The sequence below is a fragment of the Aegilops tauschii genome, chromosome 6, assembly GCF_002575655.3.
Source record: "Aegilops tauschii subsp. strangulata cultivar AL8/78 chromosome 6, Aet v6.0, whole genome shotgun sequence".
Classification (NCBI taxonomy): Eukaryota; Viridiplantae; Streptophyta; class Magnoliopsida; order Poales; family Poaceae; genus Aegilops; species Aegilops tauschii.
The window spans coordinates 94875594-94886140 of record NC_053040.3 but is presented as its reverse complement, the minus strand read 5'-3'; the positions used below and the strand labels follow the sequence as shown (position 1 = coordinate 94886140).

Here is a 10547-nt window from a genome sequence, read left to right as displayed (position 1 = left end):
TTACGATAATCTTCAATCAGTAAACATAGACTAGTCTGGTACGAGTAGGTGGTAGCAATGCAAATCTTCGCCCCCAAGAATACTAATAGTAGTACTTAGCATCCATCGTGTCAGCCAAACAGCTAGCTATCGCATACGGCATACGGATCATGCACCACGCATGTCATCAAATCTTGACCGAGAGATCTCACAGCGACATGCGATAAATCAAGCGAGGCGCCTCCGATGAAAACTCGCTAGAACATGCACGCACGCACGCTCCTCTCCGTTCCGCCGCTGACTCGATTTTTCGCGGCCTTGCTAAACCGCCGGCACGTCCTTGTCGACGTCCCCTCTGCTTGCACGCAACGCAATCATGGGATTGGAATGAATCCCCTAGTGGCTCCTGCTAATCACCTTGTGACGCACTTGCCCAAATCCAAATCCTCCTGCCTCTCTAATCTGGTAAGTAGTAATCCAATCCAAGTAACCATCAACGGATAAAGCAAGAGCTGCGGGTCCCACGCGGCGGTCTCCGGTTCGTTGTCGCGAGGACCCGACAGCGAGAGGCGATGCGGAGATGGAATGGAACGGGAGGTTGGCAAAAGCAAGAAGAAGACATCCGCCTAGTGGCCTCTTGATCGAGGAAGCGATGGTGGGTGGATGTGGAGCTGCCCTACGTCAGGTGGCACAGCTGTGCGTGCTTACCCGCTAATTCTAATTCTAGGTTGTTGTGTGCTTAGTATATTCAGTCGCGTGGCGAGGGGAGGGGCATCAAGTAGCAGAGTTGTGCCGGCGACTAATCCGGGAGCAAAAGCGAAGGCCAACACAGCAAACTGCCTGGCTGGCTCTGTTCAAGATTCCTCCGTTGCTTGCAAAGTGTCCGTGCTGGTTGGAGGAGCTTGCTCCGGTTCATCATCACCAAGGTAAACAAGCAATTGCTTACTCGTAATCTCTTCAATTTTGATGAAATCGAAGCAAACGCTCTCGGCAAGGCCCAGCCTTTGGTTGTCATCCTCTCTTCATTGCTTACTCGTCCTCTCATCAAAGCTGCAGGGTAGGTGTTTGTGGAATTGCCCGCCTCCTTTGCAATTGCAACAGCAGCGGCAGCGGAGTAAGTAAGGAAGGGCTAGGGAGAGCAGCAAGGAAAGGATGGGCGTGCCGCGGGGGCTGTCGGCGTACATGGTGGACATGGTGTGGGCGGTGCTCGCCGGGTGGGTGTCGGCGTGCCTGCTGGTCGCCGACGAGATCGCCCGCGGCATGCGGGCCGGGGAGATTGGCCCCTTCGTCGTGGGCTGAATCTCACTTCGGGAACGGGAAATCCTCCCTTCTGACTCCTTCCTTCACGCAGGTGCTCTGCTCTCAACCTTCTGCCCTCAGTTTCCCCTCAGAATACTTTGGTTCCATATTACTCCCTCCGTTATAAAATAGATGGCCTAACTTTATACTAATTTTAGTGCAAAGCTAGTATAAAACTGGGTCATCTATTTTGGAACGGAGGGAGTATATCCTTTTTTCTTGAATAATTTGTGATATGAAGCGATTGCGGACACCTTTGTTGATTAGCAGTCTCCGCTCTGTATCCTGAAATAACCTGCTATGTGTTAATTTACTCTGAGATTTACGTTCGGAAAATCTATTCTAGTACCTAACAAGAAGCTAATGAGAAACTTTATACGTAGTAATTTTACATGGATGAGTTCAGGTGTATTTGGGATAACTCATACATTTTCCAAAGTCACTTACGTTAGTCCTGTCAGACTCAGACGTGCCCTTGTTTCTCCGGTTCAATCTTTTGGGCATTACATAGATGATGGAATCTGACATTTTGTTTCCATTAGTCATGGCTTATTAATTTATGATACAGTTTTAAAGAGGTAACAGTTACTTTCATGGCTATAGACAATATACAACTTTTCAAAAACAAATCTACGTTCCAAGTTTTATTGTTTCCATTTTAAAGGGTGTCACCGTGTCATTCTGTAGGTCTGTAATGCACTAAAATTGAATGGCAGTGCCGTACTCAGCCTGAGTTCCTGAATGAAACATTCCCTTTGATGCTTTTGGAATCTTCACCTGATGAGATCCTGAAGCAGAAGAGAGGCTAACCAGAGAAAAACGCACCGTCCCTACCCCCGCGTCGCCAGCCCCTGGCGACACGGGGGGCGGTCTACCGCGCCGGCCCTAGGCCTCCGCTCCTCTCTCCCTCCTCCTGCCGCCGCCCGAGGCCACGTCTGCGTTGCCTGGCCAGTGACGGCGGCGGGGGGGCCCTCCCCTCACACGGTGGTGGCGATCTTCTGTCGGCGGCGGCGGCTCATGGATCGGCAGTGCACCGGCAACAAGGAGCAGCGGGCGCTCGGCGGCGAGTGTGACGGCAACGACAGCGCAGGCGCGTTCTCCCCGCGGCCGAGGAGCACCTGTGGCGGCGGCCCAGATCGCGGGCCTCGTCGGCGGGCCGGCAGATCTGGAGGGCGTCTACAGGCGGGCATGGTGGGCCTGACGGCGCCGGCTTAGGCACCGCGGTGGTGCCGTGGCCGGTCAGGCGGCGGCGGCCTGGATCCATCATCCAGTCCCCGGCAGAGATGGCGGCGATCCGTGCACGAGATGCTTGATGGAGGTCCTTCGAACAGATCCGGGTGAAAACTTGCTTTCGGCTTACTGCCAAAGCCGGCGGTGGCGGCGCTATTTTGCGACATTCCCTTCTTGAAGGCATCGCCGAGGAGAGTTTCAAGGTCACTGTCTGCTACCTCCGGGGGAAACCCTAGATCAGTTGATCGGAAGACGGCGGCGTTGTCGTTCCCCCCTTGGGGGCGTCGTTCTTGGAGGTGTGCACGGGCTCAAGGGACCAGTGGACCGCATCTTAGGTGGAGCGGTGCTTCATCCTACACATTGATGGCGACGGATCTCGACGGCGTGGCGCAGTGTAGATTCGGCGTCCGATGTGCGAGGATGGACTCACGCAGGAGGACGACGTTGTCTGGCGTCGTGGTGGCGTCGATGGCAGAGAGACCTGGCACGGTAGATGCAACAGTACAGCTCTGAAGATGGATTGATGGCAGGTGGCTGCGGCGGCCTCATACCCGGCAGGCGTCCGGGTTGAAGAGTGCGCCGGACTGGTGGGTGCCCCATACCCGGCAGGCGTCCTGGTTATTTTTCCTTTACGGCAATAAAAGTTGATTCCCTTGCTTGTAGTTTTGGATCGATTGGGACCTCATGTCATAGATGTTAGGTTTGGCTGCGAGGTCTGTTTGGTATTAGGCCCAGACTATCAGCATCCCTACATCAACTGGATAGAAGTAGCGGCAGATGTTGCCTAGACGGTGGCTTTAGTCTTACTGTTGTATGACTTTGTAAGGTCTTATGTGAATAATTAATAAAGTGGCTGCATGCATCGTCCAGATGCAGAGGCCGGGGGTCCTCCTTCATTTCTAAAAAAAAGTGGCACCAACTGGAATAGCTACCCAAGAAGATCATCAGCTTGTGTAGGCCTATGATGAACATTCTTATTATTCTTCCGAATCAAATGAAACAATTTACTTGTGTAGATTGATGTGTCTAGTCATTTTTTAACCTTACTTTAACTTCCTTTCTGTCATCAAGTGGGAAGAAAGGTTTCATGCCCATTGCTTAATGCATCATTCTTAAGCGACCTATTTTAATCACTTATATTTCTGGTTTGGAGCCATAATGACATGTTCAGTTAATTTCAGTCTGCTTGCCTGATTAATAACTTATTTCATATTGAAATAGGATTTGCTTGTTTTAATAGTTATGTTTGCCCTGTTACTTCTTATGCTTTTCATCACTTGATTTGACGACTTAATTATTATTGCAGATAGTTTTTTGGCGGATCCATCCATGGATACACATTGCATTATACTGTACAGAGTCCCTAAATCTCCATTAGTGTTCAGCTGAATGGCTTGGCCATTGATAGAAGTGACAGAGATTCTAGATGATGTTTTCTTTTCTCCTTTCTTTCCACAATTCTTCTGTTCTGTATAGTATTGTGAAGAATTTATTTTCCTTTTACATTATACGTAGTTCTCTGAAGATATGTGCAACTGCATAAGAATGTGTCATAAACATATGTGCAACTTCATGTTATGTTCTTTTACATTATGAATGCCCTAGTCCGGAGACTTGGTTCCGAAGATGAAGATGGAAAGAATGTTCATTTTGAGGATAACTGGCAACCACCTACTCAGATAAGCTTAGGAGTTCTTCGACATCACTCGGATACGGTTCATCACAAGCCACAAGCCACAAGCCAAGCTCTCAGACGGACGAATTGGGTATCACAGAGTCTTTGTTATAATCTGCCTCCTACTTACCTTCTTCAAGTATTGATCAAGTCTATACCTGGCCATGGTATACCCGGCCCGGCCAGCCCGACTCGACCCGGTCCGGTCTTGCCCGCGGGCCGGGCCGGGTCTAGGTTTTGAGCCTAAAGGCCGGGCCCAGGCCCGTCATATTTGCTGTTTAACGAAGAGGCCCTATGGGCTTTTGCAGTGTTGGGCCGGGCTTGGGCCTGATTTTTAGGCCCGACACCCAGACCCGGGCCTGGGTTTTTTCTTCGGGCTTGGTCAGGCCCGGCCCAAAGCCCGAGGGATGGCCAGGTATAATCAAGTCCATCAAGGCCTCCATAGGCCACCCAATGACTTCTGCAGTCGGTTCTTTTAGCGGAATCTTCCTCAGTCTAAAGGAGTCAGCGCCATGAGCGAAACCTTGAAGGACTCAAGGGCCACTGAGGACAAGTTCCCCTATGGTAGGCCAATGACGAGGATACGGCCCAGCACACTAGTAGAAAACTGGGCTTTGGTCACAGGGCAATATTCACATTAGTCCCGGTTCAGTCACGAACCGGGACTAATGTGAGCATTGGTCCCGGTTCGTGCGACCAGGGGCCTGCCGGGCCTCGTGGGGGCATTGGTCCCAGTTCGTCCAGACCCTTTGGTCCCGGTTGGTGGGACAAACCGGGACCAATGGGCCATGCTCCTGGCGCACCACCCTTTAGTCCCGGTTCCTACCACAAACCGGGACTAAAGGGCTGGTCCTAGTTGCGGCCAGTGTTTAGTCCCACCTCGCCAACCGAAGGGCGCTCACACCAGTTTATAAGACCGTCCCTCTCTGCCTTGTTGAGCTCCTCTTAAAGTGAAAATAGATGCCCTTATACAGGGAATTTGACCTAAATTCACAGTAAATTTCATATAAATTTATTATGAATTTAGGTTGAATTTCCTCTATAAGCACATCTATGTTCATTTTTTATATTTATAAAACAAATAAACCTTAATAAAATAAATAAAAATAAATAAACCTTAATAAAATAAAATAAAATAAACTATAGTAACTAAAATAAATAAACCTTAATAAATTAAGTAAAAATAGCAGCAGTAAAATAAATAAAAATAGTAGCAGTAAAATAAATAAAAATAAAATAATTAAAGTAAAATACATAAGTAATTAGAAATAAAATAAATAAGTTTTTTGTTGTAAGTAGAAACAAAACAAAACAAATAAAGCAAAAGAGAAAAAAACAGAGGAAAAAAATTATGCCACCTACTGGGCCACCACGGCCTAAATACGACTAGAAACCCATCCATGGGCCAGGATTCAGGCCCGCAGAAGGCACAGTAGGCCCCACAGGCAAAGAGAACGGTTAGGCCCGAAAGCCTGCAGTTGAGAGGAGTTCGAGAGGGTGGGCGCAGCAGCGCTTATAAACCACTCGAGCCCTCTCAACTAGCGAGGTGGGACTAAACTTTTGACACGGGGCAGCACAAGGCCTTTGGTCCCGGTTGGTGCCACCAACCGGGACTAAAGGGGGCATTGGTCCCGGTTCGTGGCACCAACCGGGACCAAAGTCCTTTAGTCCCGGTTGGTGCCACGAACCGGGACCAATGAGTTCCCTATATATACCCCATCGCCACAGCAGAGCACTCCAGAGTGCTCTGTTTTTTCTGGCCGGCGAGGGGAGGGCATTTGGGTGCTCTAGCTCACCTCCTATGCACATGAGGTGTTCGATGAAATGTCTGAGCCACACTAGTTAATCTTTCTCCTCTCGAAACTCGACCTCCGAGCTCCATTTTCCCCGAGATTTGTCTAGGTTTAGCGGTCCGTCACGTCCCGTCCCCGTCTTCACCGCCGTCGATCGCCCGCGCCGATCTCGTCGCCAGCACCACCGTGGTAAGCCTCTTGTTCTTATCTTCTTTCTGAAAGGAAAAAAATTCTTACTTTAGATAGTTACTTGTCTAATTTTGTTACTTTTATTATTCCTTCTTATTACATAGTGCGATGGTTTTGGTATCCGCCCCCGTCGGCCCTCATCCTGTCTATGATTCGGATGTGGTATATATTATCTTTGTATAACTATTTGGTTCATTTATTGTTTATGACAAATATACCGACCAACGTGACATAGATTTTATTTATCTAGGAGGTGGTTGAACCGGAAATTCTAACCAACCCTATTGTCGAGAGGTTAAATTTAGTTGAAGAAGAAAACAATTACTTGAAGGAAAAAATAAAAAAATTAAGGAGGAGAAGATGATATTGGAGTTGCATGTTGCGGATGTCGTCGATGATCACAAGATCAAGATGGATGCAATGCGCTTGAAGATTAGAAAGATTAGAAAATATGCCATTCATACCGAGGCTTGGTATCATTATGCCGTTGGATCAATTGTTACCTTGGTTGCGATTATGATCGCATTTGTTTTCGCATTGAAATGTTTTACATAGTTTCAATGTATGGTTTAATTAATTAGATGCTCTGGAGAGCTATATATATGTTGTTAGATGAGAACTATGTATGTACTTTGGTTTTAATGTGATGATGAACTTCTATTAATTTGGTCACTTAATTATCTATTCATGATGTTCTGTAATGGGTTTTGACACACTTAATTATATATAATGCACGCAGATGAACCAGCAATGGATGTACGGTGACAGACACACCTCCGAGTACATTAAGGGCATGCATGATTTTCTCGAAGTGGCTGAGGCAAACAAGCAGGATGGTTTTATGTGTTGTCCATGCCCTATATGTGGGAATACGAAGTCTTACTCTGACCGGAAAATCCTTCACACCCACCTGCTTTACAAGGGTTTCATGCCACACTATAATGTTTGGACGAGGCACGGAGAAATAGGGGTTATGATGGAAGACGGCGAAGAAGAAGAGGACGATGACAACTATGTGTCCCCTGAATACGGTGATGCTGCAACGGGGGAAGCTGCTGAAGATCAAGAGGAACTAGACGATGTGTCCAATGATGCTGCAAGGGGGGAAGCTGCTGAAGATCAAGAGGAACCAGTGCCCGATGATGATGATCTCCGCCGGGTCATAGTCGATGCAAGGACGCAATGCGAAAGTCAAAAGGAGAAGCTGAAGTTCGATCGCATGTTAGAGGATCACAAAAAAGGGTTGTACCCCAATTGCGAAGATGGCAACACAAAGCTCGGTACCGTACTGGAATTGCTGCAGTGGAAGGCAGAGAATGCTGTGCCTGACAAAGGATTTGAGAAGCTATTGAAAATATTGAAGAAGAAGCTTCCAAAGGATAACGAATTGCCCGACAGTACATACGCAGCAAAGAAGGTCGTATGCCCTCTAGGATTGGAGGTGCAGAAGATACATGCATGCCCTAATGACTGCATCCTCTACCGTGGTGCGTACAAGGATCTGAACGCATGCCCGGTATGCGGTGCATTGCGGTATAAGATTAGACGAGATGACCCTGGTGATGTTGACGGCGAGCCCCCCAGGAAGAGGGTTCCTGCGAAGGTGATGTGGTATGCTCCTATAATACCACGGTTGAAACGTCTGTTCAGAAACGAAGAGCATGCCAAGTTGATGCGATGGCACAGTGAGGACCGTAAGAAAGACGGGAAGTTGAGAGCACCCGCTGACGGGTCGCAGTGGAGAAAAATCAAGAGAAAGTACTGGGCTGAGTTTGCAGCTGACCCAAGGAACGTATGGTTTGGTTTAAGCGCGGATGGCATTAATCCTTTCGGGGAGCAGAGCAGCAATCACAGCACCTGGCCCGTGACTCTATGTATGTATAACCTTCCTCCTTGGATGTGCATGAAGCGGAAGTTCATTATGATGCCAGTTCTCATCCAAGGCCCTAAGCAACCCGGCAACGACATTGATGTGTACCTAAGGCCATTAGTTGAAAAACTTTTACAGCTGTGGAATGGAAACGGTGTACGTACGTGGGATGAGCACAAACAGGAGGAATTTAACCTGCACGCGTTGCTGTTTGTAACCATCAATGATTGGCCCGCTCTCAGTAACCTTTCAGGACAGACAAACAAGGGATACCACGCATGCACGCACTGTTTAGATGACACTGAAAGTATATACCTGGACAAAAGCAGGAAGAATGTGTACCTGGGCCATCGTCGATTTCTTCCGACCAACCATCAATGTCGAAAGAAAGGCAAGCATTTCAAAGGCGAGGCAGATCACCGGAAGAAGCCCGCCATGCGTACCGGTGATCACGTACTTGCTATGGTCAATGATTTACACGTAATCTTTGGAAAGGGTCCCGGCGGACTAGCTGTTCCAAATGACGCTGAGGGACACGCACCCATTTGGAAGAAGAAATCTATATTTTGGGACCTACCCTACTGGAAAGAGCTAGAGGTCCGCTCTTCAATCGACGTGATGCACGTGACGAAGAACCTTTGCGTGAACCTGCTAGGCTTCTTGGGCGTGTATGGGAAGACAAAAGATACACCTGAGGCACGGGAGGACCTGCAACGTTTGCACGAAAAAGACGGCATGCCTCCGAAGCAGTATGAAGGTCCTGCCAGCTACGCTCTTATGAAAGAAGAGAAAGAAATCTTCTTTGAATGCCTGCTCAGTATGAAGGTCCCGACTGGCTTCTCGTTGAATATAAAGGGAATAATAAATATGCCAGAGAAAAAGTTCCAGAACCTAAAGTCTCATGACTGCCACGTGATTATGACGCAACTGCTTCCGGTTGCATTGAGGGGGCTTCTACCGGAAAACGTCCGATTAGCCATTGTGAAGATATGTGCATTCCTCAATGCAATCTCTCAGAAGGAGTGATGTGGAGCAATGTCTTGTCAGTTTCGAGCTGGTGTTCCCACCATCCTTCTTCAATATCATGACGCACGTCCTAGTTCATCTAGTCGACGAGATTGTCATTCTGGGGCCCGTATTTCTACACAATATGTTCCCCTTTGAGAGGTTCATGGGAGTCCTAAAGAAATATGTCCGTAACCGCGCTAGGCCAGAAGGAAGCATCTCCATGGGCCATCAAACAGAGGATGTCATTGGGTTTTGTGTTGACTTCATTCCTGGCCTTAAGAAGATAGGTCTCCCTGAATCGCGGTATGAGGGGAGACTGACTGGAAAAGGCACGCTTGGAGGGGACTCAATAATATGCAGGGACGGCTATTCTTGGTCTCAAGCACACTACACAGTTCTACAGAACTCTACCTTGGTGACCCCGTATGTCGATGAACACAAGAACAGTCTGCGCTCCAAACACCCGGAGCAGTGTGACGACTGGATTACATGTAAACACATCAGGACTTTCAGCAGTTGGTTGGAAACACGTCTCAGAGGTGAGACCACTGTTTGTGATGAGTTGTACTCGTTGTCCAGGGGACCATCTTCGACTGTATTGACTTACAAAGGATACGAGATAAATGGGAATACATTTTACACGATCGTCCAAGATCAAAAGAGCACGAACCAAAACAGCGGTGTCCGCTTTGATGCAGCAACCGAGAGGGGAAAGGACACATATTATGGTTACATAATGGACATATGGGAACTTGACTACGGACATGATTTTAAGGTCCCTTTGTTTAAGTGCAAATGGGTCAATCTGTCAGGAGGCGGGGTACAGGTAGACCCATAGTACGGAATGACAACAGTGGATCTGAACAATCTTGGGTACACTGACGAACCGTTCGTCCTAGCCAATGATGTGGCACAGGTTATCTATGTGAAGGACATGTCTACCAGACCGAGGAAAAGAAAAGATAAGGAAGCGAATACATCATACGATGAGCCAAAGCGCCACATAGTTCTTTCAGGAAAAAGGGACATTGTGGGAGTGGAGGGCAAGACAGACATGTCTGAAGATTATGAAAAGTTTCATGAAATTCCTCCCTTCAAAGTCAAGGCTGACCCAAGCATCCTGATAAACGGTGAAGATTATCCATGGTTACGGCGCAATAAGCAAATGACACAAGCGAAAAAAAAGTGAAGACTTTCTCCCGCAACTATTATGATGATACCATGCCAACTTTGTAATAGACGAGTATGATACCATTGTCCGTTTTGTACAAGAAGTGCATCTAGTTTTTGCCGTAACCCTCTCAACTTTCTTGCACATGCTATGTGGATGAAATGATGATACCATGCCAACTTTCAACCTTTTCAGAGTTCATTTGAAATGCTTTTCAATTTTAGGGTCTTATAGCTCAAAATAATTAGTAAATGCATGAAAAATAACTGGCCAAAAATTAAAAATTATGCCACCTACTGGGCCACCACGACCTGAATACGATTAGAAAACCCA

At 47.6% G+C, this 10547-nt stretch overlaps 1 long non-coding RNA gene across 1 annotated transcript; it reads left to right on the top strand.

Annotated features, from left to right (window-relative positions):
* Positions 1-593: 593 nt before the first annotated feature.
* Positions 594-4096, top strand: LOC109743435 (uncharacterized). The gene is made up of 3 exons (XR_012187264.1): positions 594-905; positions 1036-1330; positions 3815-4096. It is a non-coding gene; the product is annotated as an uncharacterized lncRNA (long non-coding RNA).
* Positions 4097-10547: the final 6451 nt, after the last annotated feature.